The sequence below is a fragment of the Pseudophryne corroboree genome, chromosome 10, assembly GCF_028390025.1.
Source record: "Pseudophryne corroboree isolate aPseCor3 chromosome 10, aPseCor3.hap2, whole genome shotgun sequence".
NCBI lineage: Eukaryota > Metazoa > Chordata > Amphibia > Anura > Myobatrachidae > Pseudophryne > Pseudophryne corroboree.
Window position 1 is genome coordinate 373489213 of NC_086453.1, and position 24000 is coordinate 373513212.

At 45.7% G+C, this 24000-nt stretch overlaps 1 long non-coding RNA gene across 1 annotated transcript in view; it reads right to left on the bottom strand.

The window, feature by feature from the left end:
• The window catches only part of LOC134966764 (uncharacterized), a 182516-nt gene that overhangs the window by 111944 nt on the left and 46572 nt on the right, over positions 1-24000 (bottom strand). The window contains exon 2 of the long non-coding RNA XR_010188705.1: positions 1483-1684. This is a non-coding gene — a long non-coding RNA (uncharacterized LOC134966764). The remainder of the gene's footprint in view (positions 1-1482; positions 1685-24000) is intronic.

Here is a 24000-nt window from a genome sequence, read left to right on the forward strand (position 1 = left end):
ATATGGCGCGACTCCTGCTTCCCTTCACCTCTAAATGTATATGGCGCGACTCCTGCTTCCCTTCACCTCTAAATGTGTATGGCGTGACTCCTTCCCTTCACTACAGAAGAAGGTGTATGGTGTGCCTGCTCCTTCCCTTCTAAATGTATATGCTGTAACTCCTTCCCTTCACCTCTAAATGCATGTGGTGTGACTCCTCCTTCCCTTCACTTTGGAAGGTGTATGGCATGCCTTTTCCTTCCCTTCACCTCTAAATGTGTATGGCTTGACTCCTTCCCTTCAGAAGGTGTATGGTGTGCCTCCTCCTTCACTTCTAAATGTATATGCTGTAACTACTCCTTTCCTTCACCTCTAAATGTATATGGTGTGACTCCTCCTTCACTTCAGATGATATATGGCGTGACTTCTTCTTTCCCCTCACCTCGTAAGAGATATGGCGTTAAGCCGCCTTCGCAAACACATAGTCGTCGCTGCTCAATCAGTCTGGCAGCACTTATCAGGCGCATGAAAGGGAGGGGTCACAGAAAACAGAAAGGGGGGTGCTTTTTCCCCCCTTGGTATGCCCTGCACACTAAATAGTACTTGCAACATTACTTGTAAATAATATCTCTGAATTTCTATTACCATATTTGTTGCATATATTTGCAAATACATGGTAAGCTGCCAGGCCCCTTCAAGGCTTCTCTGATTACCGGCAGACCCTACACTGCATGAAAATAACAGTGCCCACTTAGGGCCATGTCATTGTTTATTGTAAGGCCTCATGATAAAGGCCCATACAGAAATATATCCAAATTGAGGGCTAGCATGCCTAGAAGCCACCCCTGAGATCTATAGTTTTCTGTGAATCCTCCTTTTCCCTCACGGGATTCCTCATTCCCCTCACTTTGGAAGGTATGCTGCGTGACTCCTTCCCCTCACCTCGGAAGGTGTATGGCGTGATTGTGGTCACTTTTGACTACTATAAAAGTCATGAACGTTGCCCTTTGACTTCTCATAGAATCACAGCAGATGGGAGCACATGGTAGTGCGTACACACTACCCAATATGTGAGATATGTCGGCCCAGTCCTGCAGATTGGACGACCTACAGCCTAGTGTGTACCCAGCCTAAGGAGGACTTAATTAGGGTGGCTGAAAAGGCGCAGGTCTGTAAGTGTGGATGTACAGATGTGTCCTTATACACTGTTGTTCAAGTCGCGCCAAATAGCCCCCCTTGGTTCACCAGGTCCTGGCCGATGAGCGTCTTTCTCACTCAAAATGTGCCTCTTGTTTCCATATATAAAACCTGCAGGCGACGAAACTGCATTGCTAGCTTATAGCTAGGGAGGTTTGTCCTGGTGCTTCTCGGTCTTATTGGTGTGTATAAGTATTATGGATTCCTCCCAGCAATGTGCTTATAAAATGGAAATAAAATAAAATTAGATCATAGTGTACATTGTGGTACAGTTGTTTGGGTGTATAGTGGAACATAAAAACTCACCATATACATAACATACGTAGGTGTCGGACAATCTTAACACTGTTGTCCTCTAGTAGTTGCTCGGCAACGGAGTGTCCTCTTTACATCTGGGTGTTCAGTATCATGGTTCCAAAACTCAGGCGATGGGCCAAAAATTAAACAACATGGTGTATATCCTCCAAACCCAGTGATGGGCATAGATGCTTCTAGTGGTTGCACTCATCTTTAGTGAATTTAAAAAAAAAAAAAAAAAATTATTGATCAGTTAAGGAAATGAACCTCAAGTAATTAAGAGTCAAGAACAAATACAGAGTAATATGTAAGAACTGGAGAACACAGACACAGTATGTAGAAATCACAGCTTTGGATAGGTAAGGTTGCATCCCGTTGCCAAGGACAATTCAGAACGGAGCACCAGAGTCTAGGACTTCCAAATTATACCATTTAGTAGATTGGAAGCATTTCCGTAGGCCCTCTTTAATTAGCGGGGATACAGTGTGAACATATGGGAGCCATGTAAAATGTTTCCCTGTCAACTTTTCTTTGTGAAGTGTAGTATTGGTCCAATCTAAGTGAAACAAATATGAGATTCTGGGGTGTAAGAGTGCGATTCCCTGTAGATAATGTACTAAGTGGAGATTTAGGCTAGATGCACCAAAATGCCTAAGATTTATCAATAGTGAATTGAATTTTCATATCATTTGTAATATGTAGTTGAAGTGAACGCCATAGGACCTGGACCTTCGGGCAGGACCACAAGCAATGAATGATATCGGCTTCTGATGAACCGCATTTAAAACAATCAGAATTTAGGGCATCCCCAATGAGGAACTTCAGTTTAGGTGTGAAATTGGCCTTATGCAATATTTTCTGGTGCATCTCTGTATATGAGGTCCATACCAATATTTTATCTAAAGTCAAAGTAGCGTCAAGAATGGACTTCAACGTGAGGTCTATAAACTCCAGTTGCCATTGCAACAATACAACTACAGTACCAGAGTCCAGGTTAAGTAGAGATCGAGAGTGGGTGTGTATGAAAGTATTGGAGAAGTGACCATCCGGGCCATGGCGCAGTGTTCCGTCTAAGGTATTAATCCTATCAGTCTCAGTCAGAGTGGACAGAAATCTTTGTTCATAACTACTCGCTTGCAAGAAGGGGAAAAGGGGGATCACCAAGGACGGAAATCGTTCCATTATCTGTGAATGTGTGAGCAGGACTAAGTTCTCCTTGTATAAGAATTGGTGGACATATTTAAGGCCTCCTTTATACCAAGTATGAAATACCTGAGAGGTATTATGTGGTTCAAAGTTGGGATTACCCCAAAGAGGTAAAAATAGAGTGGTTTGTCGTGACAGTTTCAGTTTAGAATGCACCGTCCTCCATGCCATACAGGTAGATGATAATAGGACGTTATCTTTTATAGAATCAGGCATGGAGTGCAGCGTAGTGTGCAATAGGGACACTAGGTTCCAGATTGGTGCGAAAGTTTGTCCCAATTGTAGGTTAGCATAAACATTGCGTCCATTAATCCAGTCCAAAGTAATTCTATAGTTTGCTGCCAGTGGGTAAGTGTGCAGACACGGTAAGTTTAGGCCCCCCAGGGTTCTTGGCTGTTGCAATTTAAATAAGGAAACCCTTGGCCGTTTACCTGACCAAATAAATTTGGTCAGTGCTTTATTTAGTTGGGCAAATGTACTTTTAGGCGGGATTCACGGAAGTATTTGCAACATATGTAAGAAACGCGGAAAACGAAACATTTTATATAAGTAGCAGCGGCCAGTGTACGTCAATGGGAGATGAGCCCATTTAGAAAAGTCTGCGTAGGTCCTAGTAAGTAGTGAGGAAAAATGTAAGGTATATAACTTGGAGGGATGATTACGGATTTTTATACCCAAGTATGTGATACAATCATCAAGTGCCCAGTGAAATGGAAACCAGATCCCCCAACCTAATTTGGCAGAGGAAAAGAAGGCCAAGGCTTCAGTCTTTGGGTGGAATTCAAATGATATATCACCGTAGTGATGAGCGGATTCGGTTTTACTCGGTTTTACTCGGTTCTCAAAACGGCATCTTATTGGCTCACGGATGTCACGTGTTTTGGATAGCCAATAAGATGCCGTTTTGAGAACCGAGTAAAACCGAGTAAAACCGAACCTCGCTCATCACCAAATTCTCCTGTCTAAAATGATCCCTGTTATCGTGCATATCGCGCCCATAGTAATCAGGTTTAGCTGTGTAAAGGGTCGGTTGCATTGCTACTCCAAGGGTAGCGAGCTGAAATAATGATACAACGTCCCTGAGGGCAGAAACAGAACGGGTGTGAAAAGGGGTGAAAAGAATTGAATCCCGCCCTTTGAATGGTTAATTTTAAACCCAGACACTAATTCAAAGGGATTTGAAATGGAGATTAAGTGTGGCAGTTCCGCATGGGGGTTACTAATAATAGAGCAGGATATCATCAGCGAATGCTGAGAATTTAAGTTTCAAATGGGCCAATTTAACGCCATGCCATCTATCTTCTTTCAGGAAATGCTGAAAGAGAGGGGCCCAAGCCAAGTTGAATACAAGTGGGGATAAGGGGCAACCCTGGCTAGTGCCTCGATATAGTTTAAAGTAACGGGTGTTATGGGCATTAATTGTCAAAAAAGCCAGAGGTTGTTGATATAGGGTGTGAAACACATGTAAGAAGTCAGCGCCAAATCCCTGATGCTGAAGGATTCTACCTAGATGAGCCCAGAAGACCCTATCAAAGGCCTTATCGGCCTCACAGCTGAGGATTATGTTTCCCGTCTCCAGGGAGCTGTGTGTTTTGATCATGGCCGCTAATAATGAGCGAACGTTGTGGACTGAATGTCTGTTGCATAGAAAACCTGTCTGGGCAGGATGTAACAATTAAGGCAGAACCAACTGAAGACGGGAAGCAATCATTTTTGTAAAGATCTTAAAATTCTGGTTCAAAAGGGAGATTGATCAATAGAGGAAACCAAAGTGGGGTTCTTATTCGGATTGGGGAGGACAATAGCCCTGGCTGCATTAAAATCAGGTGGGGCCGAGTGACCTGTAAGTATAGAATCATAGAGTTTGGAAAGGTGGCCTTTTATGAGTGGGGATAGAAGTTTATAGTACGTGGCAGATAGGCCATCTGGTTCTGGGGTTTTCCCATTGGGTAAAGATTTAATAACCACCACCAACTCTGCATCTGTGATGGGAGAGCTAAGAGCTTCCCTATCATCAGCAGAAAGTGTAGGAAGGCCTGCATGAGTAAAAAAATCCAATCCCTTGAGGGGTTGATCAGGGGGCGCAGTATATAAATTTTCAAAAAAATCAAGAAAAACCTCACTAATTGTATCCTGAGGTAGTGTCTGTGTATCCTGGTTATTTCGAATAGACAGTATGTGTTTAGGGGCAGAGGAAGCTTTCACCAAGTTTGCTAATAATTTTCCGGGGCGATTACCCCATCGGAAATATTTATTAGATTGAATCGTTAGGAACAATTTAGCCTGCTCAGCACAAAGGGTATCATGGACCGATTTGGCATCCTTGTACAATAATCTGTTCGATTCAGTAGGGTCTGCTAATAACTGAGAGTATGATGAGGTAACTCTTTGGGTCACATGGGACAATCTGTCCTGAAATAGTTTTTTCCTAGTGGCCACATAAGATAGTATGTGGCCCCGAAGAACCGGTTTCTAAGCCTACCAGAAAAGATTTATGTCGTCAGAATGAGCACTATTGCCATGAGCATAGTTATGAAAGGATTGGGTTAAATTAAGTTTAAAGTCCTCAGAGGAGGCTAGGTAATCTGGAAAGCGCCAGTTGTGGGAATATGTGCGGGGTGCTGTCAAGGTAAGTGTAAGGGTGATGGGGGCGTGGTCAGATAAAAGAATGTTAGTTATAGTCGAGTCTTCAACTCTATGAATCAATGAACCTGATATCAACCAACAGTCTAATCGGGAGAATAACTTATGTGGGTGAGAGAAAAAGGTGTATTCTCTAGAATCAGGGTATAAGAACCTCCAGGGATCCATTATTTGTAATGATTCCAACAAGAGTTACAAGTGGATGGAGTGGATCTACTCATCCCTGTTTGTCTGGGCCCACCCGACACATCTAGGGAAGGATCAAAAACTGCATTTAAGTCACCCCCATGATTAAAGAGCCTTCCATCCAACCTTGTAAATTAACGAAGAGATCTGAAAAAAATAATAAATTCGACCCAGTTGGGGCGTAAATGCATGCTAAAGTGAACCTTTCCCGGTCAATATCTACCTTCAAAAAACAGAACCTCCCTTCAGGATCTATCCATTCATCCCGAATCTCATAATGTAATGATTTACTAAATAGAATTAGCACTCCTCGAGTTTTCGTAGTGTAAGAGGCACATCTATAATCACTAATCCAAGTATCCCTTACTTTGTTAGGGTCTGTAAGTCGCCAGTGTATCTCTTGTAATAATGCAACGTCTGGACGAAACTTTTTAAGATGACTTAAAATTTTATTCCTCTTACTTGGAGTGTTTAAGCCTTCCACGTTCCAAGAGACCAGCTTAAGAGAGGTCTTAGAGTCGTCCTTGGAGACACCAGGAGCAATAGGCCTCGATATTATCCAATCCCCAGTCTGATGGAATGTGGACGGGTAAACCATAGGAAAGCGTCCAAGCACCTGTCCCAGTGAGCAGGGGAGGGACTAGGAACAAGTATCAAGAAAAGATACGTATAATAATCAAGAAAAACTAGTTGTACCACAATACGTGTAAATGATATAATTAGAGATGTGCACCGGAAATTTTTCGGGTTTTGTGTTTTGGTTTTCGGTTCGGTTCCGTGGCCGTGTTTTGGGTTCGAACGCGTTTTGGCAAAACCTCACCGAATTTTTTTTGTCGGATTCGGGTGTGTTTTGGATTCGGGTGTTTTTTTCAAAAAACCCTAAAAAACAGCTTAAATCATAGAATTTGGGGGTCATTTTGATCCCAAAGTATTATTAACCTCAATAACCATAATTTCCACTCATTTTCAGTCTATTCTGAACACCTCACAATATTATTTTTAGTCCTAAAATTTGCACCGAGGTCGCTGGATGACTAAGCTCAGCGACCCAAGTGGCCGACACAAACACCTGGCCCATCTAGGAGTGGCACTGCAGTGTCACGCAGGATGGCCCTTCCAAAAAACACTCCCCAAACAGCACATGACGCAAAGAAAAAAAGAGGCGCAATGAGGTAGCTGTGTGACTAAGCTCAGCGACCCAAGTGGCCGACACAAACACCTGGCCCATCTAGGAGTGGCACTGCAGTGTCACGCAGGATGGCCCTTCCAAAAAACACTCCCCAAACAGCACATGACGCAAAGAAAAAAAGAGGCGCAATGAGGTAGCTGTGTGAGTAAGCTAAGCGACCCTAGTGGCCAACACAAACACCTGGCCCATCTAGGAGTGGCACTGCAGTATCAGGCCGGATGGCCCTTCCAAAAAATACTCCCCAAACAGCACATGACGCAAAGAAGAAAAAAAAGAGGCGCAATGAGGTAGCTGTGTGACTAAGATAAGTGACCCTAGTGGCCGACACAAACACCTGGCCCATCTAGGAGTGGCACTGCAGTGTCACGCAGGATGGCCCTTCCAAAAAACACTCCCCAAACAGCACATGACGCAAAGAAAAATGAAAGAAAAAAGAGGTGCAAGATGGAATTGTCCTTGGGCCCTCCCACCCACCCTTATGTTGTATAAACAGGACATGCACACTTTAACCAACCCATCATTTCAGTGACAGGGTCTGCCACACGACTGTGACTGAAATGACGGGTTGGTTTGGACCCCCACCAAAAAAGAAGCAATTAATCTCTCCTTGCACAAACTGGCTCTACAGAGGCAAGATGTCCACCTCATCATCATCCTCCGATTCATCACCGTGTACATCCCCCTCCTCACAGATTATCAATTCGTCCCCACTGGAATCCACCATCACAGCTCCCTGTGTACTTTGTGGAGGCAATTGCTGCTGGTGAATGTCTCCATGGAGGAATTGATTATAATTCATTTTAATGAATATCATCTTCTCCACATTTTCTGGAAGTAACCTCGTACGCCGATTGCTGACAAGGTGAGCGGCGGCACTAAACACTCTTTCGGAGTACACACTTGTGGGAGGGCAACTTAGGTAGAATAAAGCCAGTTTGTGCAAGGGCCTCCAAATTGCCTCTTTTTCCTGCCAGTATACGTACGGACTGTCTGACGTGCCTACTTGGATGCGGTCACTCATATAATCCTCCACCATTCTTTCAATGGTGAGAGAATCATATGCAGTGACAGTAGACGACATGTCCGTAATTGTTGTCAGGTCCTTCAGTCCGGACCAGATGTCAGCATCAGCAGTCGCTCCAGACTGCCCTGCATCACCGCCAGCGGGTGGGCTCGGAATTCTGAGCCTTTTTCTCGCACCCCCAGTTGCGGGAGAATGTGAAGGAGGAGATGTTGACAGATCGCGTTCCGCTTGACTTGACAATTTTCTCACCAGCAGTTCTTTGAACCCCTGCAGACTTGTGTCTGCCGGAAAGAGAGATACAACGTAGGTTTTAAATCTAGGATCGAGCACGGTGGCCAAAATGTAGTGCTCTGATTTCAACAGATTGACCACCCGTGAATCCTTGTTAAGCGAATTAAGGGCTCCATCCACAAGTCCCACATGCCTAGCGGAATCGCTCAGTGTTAGCTCCTCCTTCAATGTCTCCAGCTTCTTCTGCAAAAGCCTGATGAGGGGAATGACCTGACTCAGGCTGGCAGTGTCTGAACTGACTTCACGTGTGGCAAGTTCAAAAGGTTGCAGAACCTTGCACAACGTTGAAATCATTCTCCACTGCGCTTGAGACAGGTGCATTCCACCTCCTATATCGTGGTCAGTTGTATAGGCTTGAATGGCCTTTTGCTGCTCCTCCAACCTCTGAAGCATATAGAGGGTTGAATTCCACCTCGTTACCACTTCTTGCTTCAGATGATGGCAGGGCAGGTTCAGGCGTTTTTGGTGTTGCTCCAGTCTTCTGTACGTGGTGCCTGTACGCCGAAAGTGTCCCGCAATTCTTCTGGCCACCGACAGCATCTCTTGCACGCCCCTCTCGTTTTTTAAATAATTCTGCACCACCAAATTCAAGGTATGTGCAAAACATGGGACGTGCTGGAATTTGCCCATATTTAATGCACACACAATATTGCTGGCGTTGTCCGATGCCACAAATCCACAGGAGAGTCCAATTGGGGTAAACCATTCTGCGATGATCTTCCTCAGTTGCCGTAAGAGGTTTTCAGCTGTGTGCGTATTCTGGAAAGCGGTGATACAAAGCGTAGCCTGCCTAGGAAAGAGTTGGCGTTTGCGAGATGCTGCTACTGGTGCCGCCGCTGCTGTTCTTGCGGCGGGAGTCAATACATCTACCCAGTGGGCTGTCACAGTCATATAGTCCTGCCCTGCTCCACTTGTCCACATGTCCGTGGTTAAGTGGACATTGGGTACAACTGCATTTTTTAGGACACTGGTGAGTCTTTTTCTGAGGTCTGTGTACATTTTCGGTATCGCCTGCCTAGAGAAATGGAACCTAGATGGTATTTGGTACCGGGGACACAGTACCTCAAACAAGTCTATAGTTGGCTCTGCAGTAATGATGGATACCGGAACCACGTTTCTCACCGCCCAGGATGCCAAGGCCTCAGTTATCCGCTTTGCAGCAGGATGACTGCTGTGATATTTCATCTTCCTCGCAAAGGACTGTTGGACAGTCAATTGCTTGGTGGAAGTAGTAAAAGTGGTCTTACGACTTCCCCTCTGGGATGACCATCGACTCCCAGCAGCAACAACAGCAGCGCCAGCAGCAGTAGGCGTTACACTCAAGGATGCATCGGAGGAATCCCAGGCAGGAGAGGACTCGTCAGAATTGCCAGTGACATGGCCTGCAGGACTATTGGCATTCCTGGGGAAGGAGGAAATTGACACTGAGGGAGTTGGTGGGGTGGTTTGCGTGAGCTTGGTTACAAGAGGAAGGGATTTACTGGTCAGTGGACTGCTTCCGCTGTCGCCCAAAGTTTTTGAACTTGTCACTGACTTATGATGAATGCGCTGCAGGTGACGTATAAGGGAGGATGCTCCGAGGTGGTTAACGTCCTTACCCCTACTTATTACAGCTTGACAAAGGCAACACACGGCTTGACACCTGTTGTCCGCATTTCTGTTGAAATACTTCCACACCGAAGAGCTGATTTTTTTGGTATTTTCACCAGGCATGTCAATGGCCATATTCCTCCCACGGACAACAGGTGTCTCCCCGGGTGCCTGACTTAAACAAACCACCTCACCATCAGAATCCTCCTTGTCAATTTCCTCCCCAGCGCCAGCAACACCCATATCCTCCTCATCCTGGTGTACTTCAACACTGACATCTTCAATCTGACTATCAGGAACTGGACTGCGGGTGCTCCTTCCAGCACTTGCAGGGGGCGTGCAAATGGTGGAAGGCGCATGCTCTTCACGTCCAGTGTTGGGAAGGTCAGGCATCGCAACCGACACAATTGGACTCTCCTTGTGGATTTGTGATTTCGAAGAACGCACAGTTCTTTGCTGTGCTTTTGCCAGCTTAAGTCTTTTCATTTTTCTAGCGAGAGGCTGAGTGCTTCCATCCTCATGTGAAGCTGAACCAATAGCCATGAACATAGGCCAGGGCCTCAGCCGTTCCTTGCCACTCCGTGTGGTAAATGGCATATTGGCAAGTTTACGCTTCTCCTCCGACGATTTTATTTTAGATTTTTGAGTCCTTTTTTTACTGATATTTTGTGTTTTGGATTTTACATGCTCTGTACTATGACATTGGGCATCGGCCTTGGCAGACGACGTTGATGGAATTTCATCGTCTCGGCCATGACTAGTGGCAGCAGCTTCAGCACGAGGTGGAAGTGGATCTTGATCTTTCCCTATTTTTGGAACCTCAACATTTTTGTTCTCCATATTTTAATAGGCACAACTAAAAGGCACCTCAGGTAAACAATGGAGATGGATGGATACTAGTATACTTATGGATGACGAGTGACTGACGACACAGAGGTAGCTACAGCCGTAGACTACCGTACTGCGTCTGCTAGTATAGAGATGATAATGATATAAAAAATATATATATATCACTACTGCAGGTATATATAATATAATGACGGACCTGCTGGACACTGTCAGCAGACTCCTAAACTACTAGTATGAAGAAGATAGAAAAAAAAAACCCACCACAGGTAGGTATACAATTATGGACGAGCACTGACGACACAGAGGTAGCCACAGCCGTGGACTACCGTACTGCGTCTGCTAATATAGAGATGATAAAGATGATAGAGATGAACCAAAAAAATATAACACTACTGCAGGTAAATATTTATATAATATAATGAATGACGGACCTGCTGGACACTGTCAGCAGAATGCGTTTATAGAATAAAAAAAAAAAACACCACAGGAGTGTTTAACTTTTTCAGGCAGACAATATACTGGTGGTCACTGGTCAGTCACACTGGCAGCAAAAGTGTGCACTGTACTCCTGCTATAACTGCACCCCAGTCTCCCCCACAATTCAGCTGTGTGAGCAGTGAGCACTCAGCACAGTCAGATATACATATAGATGATATTATCATGCAGCACACTGAGGCTGAGCACAGATATGGTATGTGACTGTGTATCGTTTTTTTTCAGGCAGAGAACGGATTATATTAAATAATAAATAAAACTGGTGGTGGTCAGTCACTAGTAACTATCAGCAAAACTCTGCACTCTGAGTACTCCTAATGCTCCCCAAAATTACTAAGTAATCAACTCAAGTGTCTCTATCCTAACGGAGAGGACGCCAGCCACGTCCTCTCCCTATCAATCTCAATGCACGTGTGAAAATGGCGGTGACGCGCGGCTCCTTATATAGAATCCGAGTCTCGCGAGAATCCGACAGCGGGATGATGACGTTCGGGCGCGCTCGGGTTAGCCGAGCAAGGCGGGAAGATCCGAGTCTGCCTCGGACCCGTGTAAAAAGGCTGAAGTTCGGGGGGGTTCGGATTCCGAGGAACCGAACCCGCTCATCTCTAGCTATAATAACATATAACAATAGCCACCTGTCAAAAGTTTTAGAAATTTTTTGAACCTAGTATGACAATTTGAAGAACCATCGAAATACAGTAAAAACATTATGAAGATTAGAGAAAAAGTGAAAGCAGACAGAAAAAAATGAGTAAACATTCCCTCTCCGTCCCGGTAACCACAGTGTAGTAGGGGATACCCCTCGCAACAATAACAACAGTGAAGTCAGAAAAAAAAAAAAACATTGTCACACAGTGGAAAAAGAAAAGGGAGACATATCCTGGCAATACTTATCAGTCCATAGACAGTCAATCGGCATCATCCATACGGGAGTCAGATGAGGACAAAGATAAAGATTTAAGAAAGTTCCGAGCAGTATCAGGGGTATCAAAATAATGCAGTTTGCCAGCATGAAAGATCCTCAGCTTTGCAGGATAAAGGAGTGCAAATCGGATGTCATTTGAGAAAAGTTCCTTGCAGACCGGAGAAAACTCCCGCCTCCGTGAAGAAACTTGGAATGAAAAGTCCTGAAAAAGAAGCAGTTAGGAGCCCACATAGCAGAAGTTGGTGGATTTGCGGTAAGCCTCCATAATTTTCACTTTATCCAGATAATTCAGAAGCTTGAAGATCACTGGTCTAGGGCAGTGTTGTGAAGGCTGTTTATCAGGGCCGATGCGATGAGCCCTTTCCACCATGTAGGATGTGGGCGATGAGAGACAGGAGGTCTTTGGGTCGGACCGATTCCAGAAGGCCAATAAGGTGCATGTTATTTCGCCGATTGCGATTTTCCAAAGCTTAGATTTTATCGTTCAGAGCTGCAAGATTGCCGTCGTGTGTTTGCAGTTGCAATTTGGCCTCATGTTGATCATCTTCCAAAGTGGAGATGCGGTCCTCCGCTTCCACAAGCTGTTTGGTGTGTTGCGTTATTTGAGCAGCAGCCGAGTTAATGGCCTTCATTAGCGGAGCCAACTTTGCATCCAAAAGGGGTGAAATAATGTCCAAGATTTCTTTGGCCCACTGAACAGAAGAAGGACTGAATTTATCAGGTACGGCCAGTGTATCCGTGGAGTCTCCCCATTTAGGTGAGGCGGGGGAAAGGGAGTGATCCGAACAGGTTTCCTTATCTTTGGATGCCGTTTTATTTTTATTCTGGGAAGTTTTAGGCACCCGTTGCATTTTAGCTACTTTCTGCTTCATGGTCAGATGTTGTCATTTAAGTATGACTCAATACAGACTAAGAGAGAAATGTTCCAAAAATTATATGATGAAGGAGTGTATCACTGTAGTTACAAGATGTCCAGCAGGAGTATATCACTGTGGAGTGCTGAGTCTGGATCCAGGAAAGTGGAGCCTGTGTGTAGCTGGGAAGGGATGCAGGGAGTCCTCAGTCCCCTGAGGCAACCGCAGCGTAAAGCGGGTAGTGACCAGCACGATACCCGCTGGTGCAGTGCGAGCCCTCCCGCAGCCGGAGCTCAGACATGGCCGGGACCCAAGATGGCCGCCATCTTCTAGCGCACACAGCGTGTGCCGACTCCGGCAGTGAGTGAGGTGCAGGGGAGAGCTGGGAAGCAGCACCGCTTTGCCCCGCAATATCTCCGGACCCCACAGATAGAAATGCCGGGGGGTCCCGGTCCTGGTGCAGCCGGTGATAAGGGGTGTTTTCAGCAGCCAGGATGGAGAACTCTCCTAAGATGCGGCCAGTCAGCTCGGCCCGACCACCGGAAGTCCCCTTTAGTGAATTTTTATGAAACGTTGGACATTCATTTGTCTATCCCGATGTCCGGCGGTGTGATGAAGATTTGCTGTAGTTGGTCCATAAATCTGGGCCTATAAATAAGTCCCAATAAATAAAAGGGTCCATTTAGCTAGAGAAATGAAAATAAAGCTTTATTAGGGCAAATATATACTGTCAACTTTTACCAATGCAAATGTGGCTGTTATATGCAATATAATTAAATTCTAATAATCCACAATTTAGGCAAAATATTTCAGTAAAAAAAAGAATATCCAGGTAAAGTCCTAAAAAAATATATATAAAATAAAGTATAAGATGCAAAATATAAAAAATAAGACGCTGCGCTACTCCTCTCGGTGCATCTCATTTGTGCCTTATGGCATACAGATGTTGAGGACACATCTGTAGAAGATACACTGGCTGGTCCCTCATGCCAGTGGCGCCCTGGTGTCTCATTTGGAATTTGATTCAGCATCAAGTAGTCTAGGAACAAAGAGGAAATTGATAAAAATCACATGTATAGGTGGCACCTCAGTCCTGTCTTCTCTCCAAGAATCTACTTTGTAGGAAACTAAGGAATTAGGGCCCTCATTCCGAGTTGATCTCTCGCTAGCTACTTTTTTCAGCCGTACAAATACATAATCGCTGCCTACGGGGTAGTGTATTTTCGTTTTGCAAGTGTGTGATCGCATGTGCAGCCGAGCGGTACAAAAACATTTTGTGCAAAACAAGACCAGCCCTGAAGTTACTTATCCTGTGCGATGATCCTAGCGACGGAGGTCCCGGAATTGACGTCAGACACCCACCCTGCAAACGCCTGGTCACACCTGCGTTTTTCCTACCACTCCCAGAAAACGGTTAGTTGACACCCATAAACTCCCTCTTCCTGTCAATCTCCTTGCGATCGGCTGTGCGAATGGAATCGTCGCTAGAAGCATTGCACAGCAATGATGCTGTTTGTACCCGTACGACGCGCGTGCGCATTGCGGTGCATACGCATGTGCAGTTTTGCTCGGCAGCGAGCGATCAACTCGGAATGACCCCCATAAGATCTAAGTAATAAAGAGTGATGTCACGTGGTGTTAAATGAGTATTATCACCTACTTAATAGTTGGCCAGCCAATCAGGAGCATCTATCATCCTGCAGAGATGAAGGACCAGAGAGGAAGCGGGATTATTCTTTATTTTTGTTACTTTAGTCGTGGCAGTTTTCTTAAACTCTTAAAGATTATATGTGATTTAGGTTGGGATACGCCAAACTTCTGGATAGCAATGTCAATGGCTTTAAAAGGCAAATTCTTTAGCAATCTGCAGCAGTTTTCATGTCGCCAATAAACCCATTACTTGATAAATTGTCCTCATCGTATTTTCAGCAGAAGATAGGCTTCAGCACGTAGCCCATCAAAGTAAGTCTCTGCAAACAGGCCATAATACTATCTTCAATGATAGGCATTCTTCCGTGGGCAAGGTGGGATAATAGAGTTCTTCAGTTGGGTCCACTCAATCAAGGGGCTCATAATTCAGCATTTCTAAATTTAACTCTTCGAACTTACAAAGAATACAAAGCAGTCTTTGCTATTGCGACAGAAGCCAAAACTACAAGCTCTTACAGTGTCCCTCTCAGAACCTGAATGGACTGTGATGGCCACCAACTCAAACTCCAAAGATGTGAAAAGACAATACAAAGAAGAAAAACATCTACACACACCTGACCTGGCAAATAGGGCAGTCTGGCCTGTAGTGCAGTATATTTAACCAACCATAAGGTACAAGCATTTCTGGACCAGTCATCTTTTGTTTTCATAAACCACCATGGTGGCACAAGAGGTGTGCTGAAATCCCATAGGCAGAAAAGCGTTTGATAATCCTCTCTCCAACGCACATTGCATAGCAGGCAATCTCTATAGGATAGAAGATTATCTCAGTCCATATCAAGTTCATCCGGTGGAATGGGCCTTACAAAAAGATGTTATTCAACTTCTACCACAAAAGTTTAGACTCCCTCCATTGGATTTGATGGCGACCTCCTCCAATGCTGAGGTTACTCAATTCTATTTCCATCACATGGACACCAGTACAAAAGAAAAAGGGTCCATGGAGCTGCCAACCAGAGTATGTGTTTCCTTTGTTTCCTCTCCGGACTCTACAGAACACAAAGAGAGAAGCAGTGGAAGTAACAGCAGTGTTGCTGGTTTTGCCACACCAGCTGTGGCTTGCAGTGACTATGGGAATGCTACTGGAACAGCCTTGGTCTCTGCCATCCAAACCATCTCTTCTTCTGCGAACACAGATTCTGCATCCTGAACCCAATACTCTGAGAGCATTCATTGCAAGCGTCCTTGGAGCCTCTGACAGTAGTTGAGGAACTTCTCAAAGCGAGAAAGTTACATTATTCCTCTCCTTACTAGTGCCATAAACTGGAGAGATATTGGATTGGGCCATAGACATATCATTGTGTGCAATCTGTTCTATATGAACCACTTCCACGGCTGCCTTCTCCCTTTTTATTACTGTGCATTCTAGTCTCTATTTTCTTATTTCTCCTTTCTCTGTGCTTCAGCTTCTCCAAATTTTCATATTGCTGCACCATTCCTTTCCAGCCAACACCCATGAGAGGGAAGCTTGGGTGGTGGTTGTGCGGCTGGAATTATATTGGTGCCACGTTACAAAGTCCTTGGTACAATAAGGCAAGGGGGAGGTGGGTACATGTATTTTGTTGTACGTTTTGCTTTTTTCGTCTGATAGAAATATAAACCTATAATAAATCTATTTCTGTCAGCTATTTTTGACCTGGATACTCCATATGATCTGTATCAGTTTAGTTTTTAGTTTTCAAACATGAATCTGGCCTCTTGTATTTCCCCTCTTCCCTGACCACTACAGTAGAACTTGGCAGAAGTGCTGCTACTTTATATAATGTGTCTGTGAGAGGACAAGTTTCATCTTCCCAAATCTCACTTTTTGATATACTTACAGTTGAGGCATTTTGTTTCATCGAAACACTTTCCTGCTCCGGATTCCCCTTCTATTGACAAGTTTAGCTAATTATTTTCGTCTTTTGTAACGATAAAATAAGTTGACATTTCACCTCTTAATACTGTATCAGTATTGATCTTGGTGTTATCTTGTAGTATTATGTTTCCGAACTTACGCTGTTTGTCATTGTATGCTCATGTGTCTTGCTGGTTGTTTTTCTATTCTGTATTGACACTGTTGTAAATTTCTTTGAAATGTCTCAATGAAAATGTATTGCGAGAAAAATAAATGTAGATGAACCCACCGCTTAGTCAATTATGCCCTAATTCTCAAGATGTCAATTAAGACTTCACCATAGAGTGGAATCTGCAGATGCACTTTCTCTTTCAGCCATGGAGAATACTGGAAACCCATGGGCATAGCTGGAGGAGTCTAGGCACTAAAAAGTTAACTTTTTGAGGCAGCTCAGGCTCCTCCTCCTCTACCCCACCCACTGCCCAGGGCAGGCAGCAGTTTTTCAGCTGCTCCTACAGTTGTAGCAGGGCCAGATCTAGGGGGGGGGGGGGGGGGGCGAAGGGGGCCACCGCGCCCCCCCCCCTAACACAGTCATAGCCACACCCACTTTTGAGCAGAAGAGAGCTCTCCTGGGAGAGCCCGAGGCAGAACGCTGGGCTGCAGCTTATACCACAGCAGCACAGAGGAGCCAGGAGAGCAAGGGTTACAGAGCATTTGCCCCTCACTTGCTGGTGTGTGGGTACTAGGGCTAATAAATACAATTACCCCATAGCACAGTCACATGTACATAGAACAATCACAAAGCTCTGTCTCGGTCTCACTCAAAAAGTTCAGTCAGAATTGAGAGAGGAGGAGTTAAGATTGCAGATGGGAGGAGTTAAGATTAAACAGTAAACCGCCCCCCCTAAAGAAAAGTCTAGATCCGTCCCTGAGTTGTAGTCATTATTTTAGTTATTATTTTAACATATGGAGCTGGTGGTAGAACTGATGCTTAGTGCTTGCACTGCCTGCCCATCTCATTCGCCCCGCTATGGTGGGCAGAGCTCAGTCACGGCAGGCAGCAGCTCGGCCCATGCGGACTTAGAAGCAGGTAGTGAGCTGCGGCTGCAACTAGAGCATCAGAAAATCAGGCAAGTGGCTACCTGAACAGCCATCCTTGCATACAGCAATTTCATCCCTTGGTATGGCGGTCACTGTAGGGAGGAAGGGCCAGTGAGGTCTAGTTCTCCGCTCCCTCACTAGACCAAAGGACACTGGTCTAACAGAACGTTGTAAGGTAACAGCAAGGGTCCCTGTAATGGTTGCCATGGGGGAGGAGCCTTCTTCCCACTCTTCCTTCTCCAATATTTTGGCGCCCTTCCTCTGTGGCAACCTGCTAAGAGTCCTCCCCATTCTCTTCCCATCAGACGCTGAGCAGCCATTTTGGAGCCTGCTGTACCATCTTCACAGCATGTCGGAGGAGAGTTCTGGGTCTCCCCTCCTTGCTCTGGGTCAGGTTTTTAGGGTATTCTGCACACCTTACTGTACCTCACCTCTTAGGTTTGCTATTAGTGTGGCAATATTTCTATTTCAGCTCACTGTTTTCTCTTTTACTATTGGTGTAACTGTGTAGTACTCCATATAAGTTTACACTGCAGCCTTTCCGTATTATCTCTCTTCCTGTTTACGTATAACGGTTCTAGCATTATATTTTATAATCTGTTTCTGCATAGAATAGTTAGTTTACACGGAACTTGTCTATTTCCACGCAGGACTGCTCTTTTGTTATTTATACATATTAATAGAGAGTTATTTCTCTTTTATCAAAAAAGAAAAGAAAAGGTGTCTAAATGACTACTGTGTACCTCAGTATATAATGTTGTTGCAGTTTTATTTCTATGAGACTGTGCTCTCCGGAAGTATCCCTGACAGCTTAGATATACTAACATACTGTTGAGTCAGTTTTCTTCTGACACCAGAAATTTTCTATAGTGTCCCCCACTGGCCACTACGGTGCCCTTTGTGGTGATTCATATATATATATATATATATGGCAAGGACAGCATAGTTCCACATGGAGTTAATGTGGGATATCAGGACTTTCCATAGTTAGCAGAGCAGCAGCAGGACTGAAGGGTCATGTTCAGGTGTTGCTTCAATCAGTCGTCAGCCAGAAGCTAGGCTAATTAATTAAACTGCACCTGTAATATCGCTTTAAGTATGTGTTCAGGGCACAGAGACTTTGCTTCTGATGGCGATTAGCATCCATCCTAAGCATATTAAGATTGTTTTACCCGCTCCCTCTGGCGTACAGGTCTAAATGGGAGGCTTCCCCTCACTGGACACTCCTATAGCTTGATTGGCTAAGGCGACCACACTCCCTCTACCTAATGTGGCGTCCTTAAATGACGTCACTGATAGAATATTTGACTTTTTCTTAAGGTGATTTTCTCAGTGGCCAGCACCTCCGTGTAACCAGCTCTAGTTTCATTTGGGACTCCAAAGCATTGGTGAGGATGGCTGTGACTCCCTGTACAAGGGCCTTCATTCGGGCGTGCCATGCTTTAAATTGTTATCTTCTGTGGAGAATGTCTTAGAACCTGCGGCTCAGCTCGGTGAGATGATCAGAGTTTTGGAATCAGCGGTGACGTCCAGAATAATCCACTGTCTTTGCAGTGGTGGGCCAATACGGAATCCAAAAACTTTCTTTAATCTCTCCCCTTCAATGATGAGGTGATTTTTGGTCCTGAGTTTTATCCATCATCGGTTTCAAAATCCAAGGCTTTCCCCTTTCGGTCCTTTTGCTCCCAAGGGCGACCCAGGTTAGTTCCTCCCGCCTCTATGGAAAGTCCAAGGACAGACAGTACTGTGTAGGTTAGAAACCTGCTCCCAATCCCACGCATTACGGACTGGACTCTCACCTGTGAGTTCCTATGTTAGAAGATAATCTGTTGTTGTTCTGCGGGAAATGGTGCAAAGAGGACATCCAATTCTTGGGATCAGGGCATTGTAAGAAGGGGCTGTGACCTAACAGTCAGTCTACATCACGTTCCTTCTAAAACTGGGGCTTTGCTCGTGTTTGTCAGGTCCATTCTGAATTTGGGCATTATTTCCCCTGTGCCTACTGTTATGCACACCAGTGCCTGCAGGAATGTACTGGTGTCTGAACGGAGAGGGATGCAAAACAAATGAACTCACAGACAGACTGGGGAATATGACATTACGTACACAGAAGGTGATAGGGTAACAAAATAAACATAAAGTGAACAGAGAAGCCCAGAGGCTAAGAAACTGGGTGTCTCCCTAGTATTAGGAATGCTTAGATGGAAAGAAGCGAGATGTTGTGTTTTAATACGTAGAGAACCCGAAATGCTGTTGCTAAGGGCAACAGCAAAACCCTAAAGGGTTACCAACGGGTGTGGCAGTAAACTCCTTGGTCAGAGATGGAATAATAGACACAAGGAGAGTCTCCACAATTCTAGTCCTCACTTGCAGTGCACTGGTTCAGCTTACTGCCACTAAACTGACACCTGAACACCTTGCACAGTGAGAAAGGATTTTGGCAGGCAAGTCTGAGAATACAGCCGCAAACTTGCTAAGTTCACAGAGTAGCAAAAGAACCCCAGCAAGTTAAACGACTGACTCCAGTCTAACTGCTAGGTCTGGATTGGCAGAGTGTAGTACCAAATCCCAAGGCCTATTTGCAGTAAGCAACAAACAAATACAAAGTTACACAGTACTGGCTAACTTTCAGGAACTGACTAACCAACAAAGATTCAGCAGCATCTGCTTAACCTGAGAAGAGGGTTTATATAGCAGGTGCTGTCCACGCCCCACTCAGACCTCACAGACTGTGAGCACAAAAACCAGCACCGTATCCCCTGCCGTGCACAAAGCCTGTAACCACTGCACAGCAAAAGACCCGAACCGGAGTATCAGCTGCACTCAGGTTACTCCGCTAGCACTTGTCTCCCGGTTGCCATGACAACGTGGCAGCACAGGGCAGGAGACCCTAACAGTACCCCCCCTCTGACGAGGGGGCAAAGAACCCAAACCACCGGGTTTATTGGGGAACTGCGAGAAGAAAGAGCGTATCAGTCTGGGGGCATGAAGATCACAACTGCGCACCCACGACCGCTCCTCCGGGCCATACCCCTTCCAGTGCACCAAAAATGACAGCCGACCCCGAACCATCTTGGAGTCAAGAATCCTTTCAACAACAAACTCCCTCTGGCCACGTATCAGAAGAGGAGAAGGTCTTCCACTGGAAGAAGGATTACTAATCGCCCGTTTTAAAAGGGAACAATGAAATGTTTTATTGATACCCAAAGAACAGGGCAGATCTAACTGAAATGCCACCGGATTGATAACCCTAGTGATCTTATAAGGGCCGATGAACCAGGGGCCTAACTTATGAGATGGCTTTCTCAACTTCAAATTCTTGGTAGACAACCAGACGAAGTCTCCTAATTTGAAGCTGCAGGGTCTTACCCTTTTGGTCACTAATGACACAGACACAAGGGCTTTCTTCACTTTCCTCGAAATACCCCTAAGGACCGAAACCACAGAGGAACCACCAGGCGTGGGGTCCAGGGGGTCAAAAGAATTGGCCTTAGGATGATGCCCATACACACAAAGGAAGGGAGAGATCCCTGTAGCAGAGTGAGCCGCGTTGTTATAGGCAAACTCCGCCATGGACAGATGAGCAACCCAGTCAGTCTGACACTTGGAGACATAACACCTGAGGAACTGCTCCAAGGACTGGATCACCCTTTCAGTCTGCCCATTAGACTGCGGATGGTAGCCTGACGACAAGCTGACAGAAATCTGGAGATCGGAACAAAATGCCCTCCAGAATTTGGCCACAAACTGGGATCCGCGGTCAGAGACCACATCAAGTGGCAACCCGTGGAGGCGCACAACATGCAGCATAAATAATTCAGACAGGCGTCTGGCCGATGGCAGCCCAACCAGTGGAACAAAGTGCGCCATCTTCGAAAACCTGTCAACGACAACCCAGATGGCTGTCATCCCCGAGGATTTGGGCAAGTCCACCACAAAATCCATTGAAATGTGGGTCCATGGCTTAGATGGAATAGAGAGTGGATGTAATGGGCCAACAGGAACCCCTCTAGGAGTCTTATTTCGGGCACAGATGTCACATGCCCGAACCCACTGATCCACATCCTTAGCCACCGAGGGCCACCACACTGCCCTAGATAGCAACTCCCGAGTTCTGGCAATACCCGGGTGACCAGCCGACTTCTTGGCATGGAATTCCAGGAACACTCGCTGTCTTAACCTAGGAGGCACAAACAAAAGACCTACCGGAAGGTCTGGAGGAGCCTGCTCCTGTGCTCTAAGGACTAATGACAAGAGGTCCTGGGTAATGCCCACTTTAATACATGATGGGGACACAATGGGCAATGGCTCCTCAGTGGTCTCCTGGATTGGAGCAAAACTCCGCGAGAGCGCATCAGCCTTGATGTTTTTTGACCCAGGGCGATATGTTATCAAAAAATTAAAGCGAGCAAAAAACAAAGCCCATCGTGCCTGCCTGGCATTGAGACGCTTCGCTGACTCTAAATATGCCAAATTCTTATGGTCGGTGAGAATTGAGACCACAAACTTAGCCCCCTCAAGCCAGTGTCTCCACTCCTCGAGTGCATCCTTAATAGCCAACAATTCCCGGTTACCCACGTCATAATTCATCTCGGCAGGCGAAAATTTACGGGAAAAGTAAGCACAGGGATGAAGGCGATTATCAGACACTCCCATCTGAGAGAGCACTGCCCCAATACCCATCTCAGAGGCATCCACCTCCACCACAAAAGGACGCTCTGGATCTGGGTGTCGCAGCACCTTGGCCGAGACAAATGCCCTTTTGAGACGGGCAAAAGCCGCTTTGGCCTCACAAGACCAGTGAGCAACATCCGCCCCTTTCTTAGTGAGTGCCACCAAGGGCGCCACTATAGACGAAAATCCAGGGATAAATCGTCTATAAAAATTCGCAAAGCCCAGGAAACGCTGAAGCGCCTTCAAACTAGTGGGCTGCACCCAATCCAGGACTGCCTGTACCTTGGAACCCTCCATTTGGAAACCTTCTGGGGAGATAATATATCCTAGAAATGCGATTTGCTGAACTTCAAATTCGCACTTCTCCAGCTTCGCCCCAAGCCGGTGGTCTCTGAGTTTCTGGAGGACTAAGCGTACATGCTTCCGATGTTCCTCCAGGGAATGGGAGAAGATTAGGATGTCATCTAAGTATACAACTAAGAATCTATCCAAATATTCCCTGAGCACATCGTTCATGAAATCCTGGAAGACTGCCGGGGCATTACAGAGCCCAAAAGGCATCACCAAATATTCATAATGCCCTGAGTGGGTATTAAAGGCAGTCTTCCATTCATCCCCCTCTCATTCGGATTAGATTGTACGCACCGCGTAGGTCAATCTTAGAAAAAATGGTGGCAGTACGAAGCTGGTCAAACAAGACCGAAATGAGAGGCAGTGGGTATGAGTTTTTAATCGTGATACGGTTCAATTCCCTGAAGTCGATGCAGGGTCGCAACGAACCGTCCTTTTTACCCACAAAGAAGAACCCCGACCCAACTGGAGACTGTGAAGGTCTGATAAATCCCTTAGCCAAGTTCTCCTGAATGTACTCTGCCATAGCCTGAGTCTCAGGACGTGACAGGGAGTACAACCTGCTCTTGGGAAGCTTAGCATTCGGCAACAAATCAATGGCACAGTCATAGGGGCGATGGGGAGGTAGTACCTCTGCAACTTTTTTGGAGAACATGTCCGCAAAATCTGCATAACATCCTGCCAATTCTGGCAAACTTAGCTGCGAAAGCCTGACTGGAAGGCTCAAGCAACTCCTGAAACAATCAGTACCCCAACTAAGAATCTCCCCAGAGACCCAGTCAAATTGAGGATTGTGGGCCCTTGACCAGGGTAACCCCAACACCAATGGGGCAAAAGTACAGACAGTCACATAAAAGGACAATTTTTCAGAGTGTGTGGCTCCAATAAACAAAGAAATCTGGCTAGTGCAAGAGGTAATTTTACCCTGGGATAATGGGTCCCCGTTTAACCCACAAATCTCAATTTCCGATGCCAAGGGTACTAAGGGAACAGAGTGTTTCAGGGCGAATTGGCGGTCCATAAAAACCCCGTCGGCCCCACTGTCCACAAAGGCCTCAGTCTTGACAGTTTGACCGAGGATCTTCAAGGTCACCGGAATGATAAAAGTCTTCTTGGGAAATTCTGACTTCTGGCCTGATAGGATATTTCCCATCACCCTCAGGCCCTGAAGTTTTCCGGCTTTTCTGGGCATGATACTACCACATGACCTTTATTCCCACAGTACAAACACAACCCCTGCTGTCTCCTCCGCGTCTTCTCACGCAAGGAGAGGCGGGTAGCCCCAATCTGCATAGGCTCCTCTGAAAATTCCTCAGAGTTGGTCTTTTATCTGGTTAGAAAGACCTCTTCGGTACTGGTGTCTCAGGGCTGGGTCATTCCACTGGGTATCATGGGCCAACCTCCGAAACTCCGTACAGTAAACCTCAACTGGCCTTCGCCCTTGCTTAAAGATCGAAATCTGAGCCTCGGCTGAGGCCGTCTTGTCAGGGTCATCATACAACATGCCCAGTGCCATAAAAAAAGCATCAACACTTTTAAGCGACGGACAGTCAGGTCAGGCTGCAACCCATATGCCCAGACCTGTGGGTCTCCTTGTAGCAA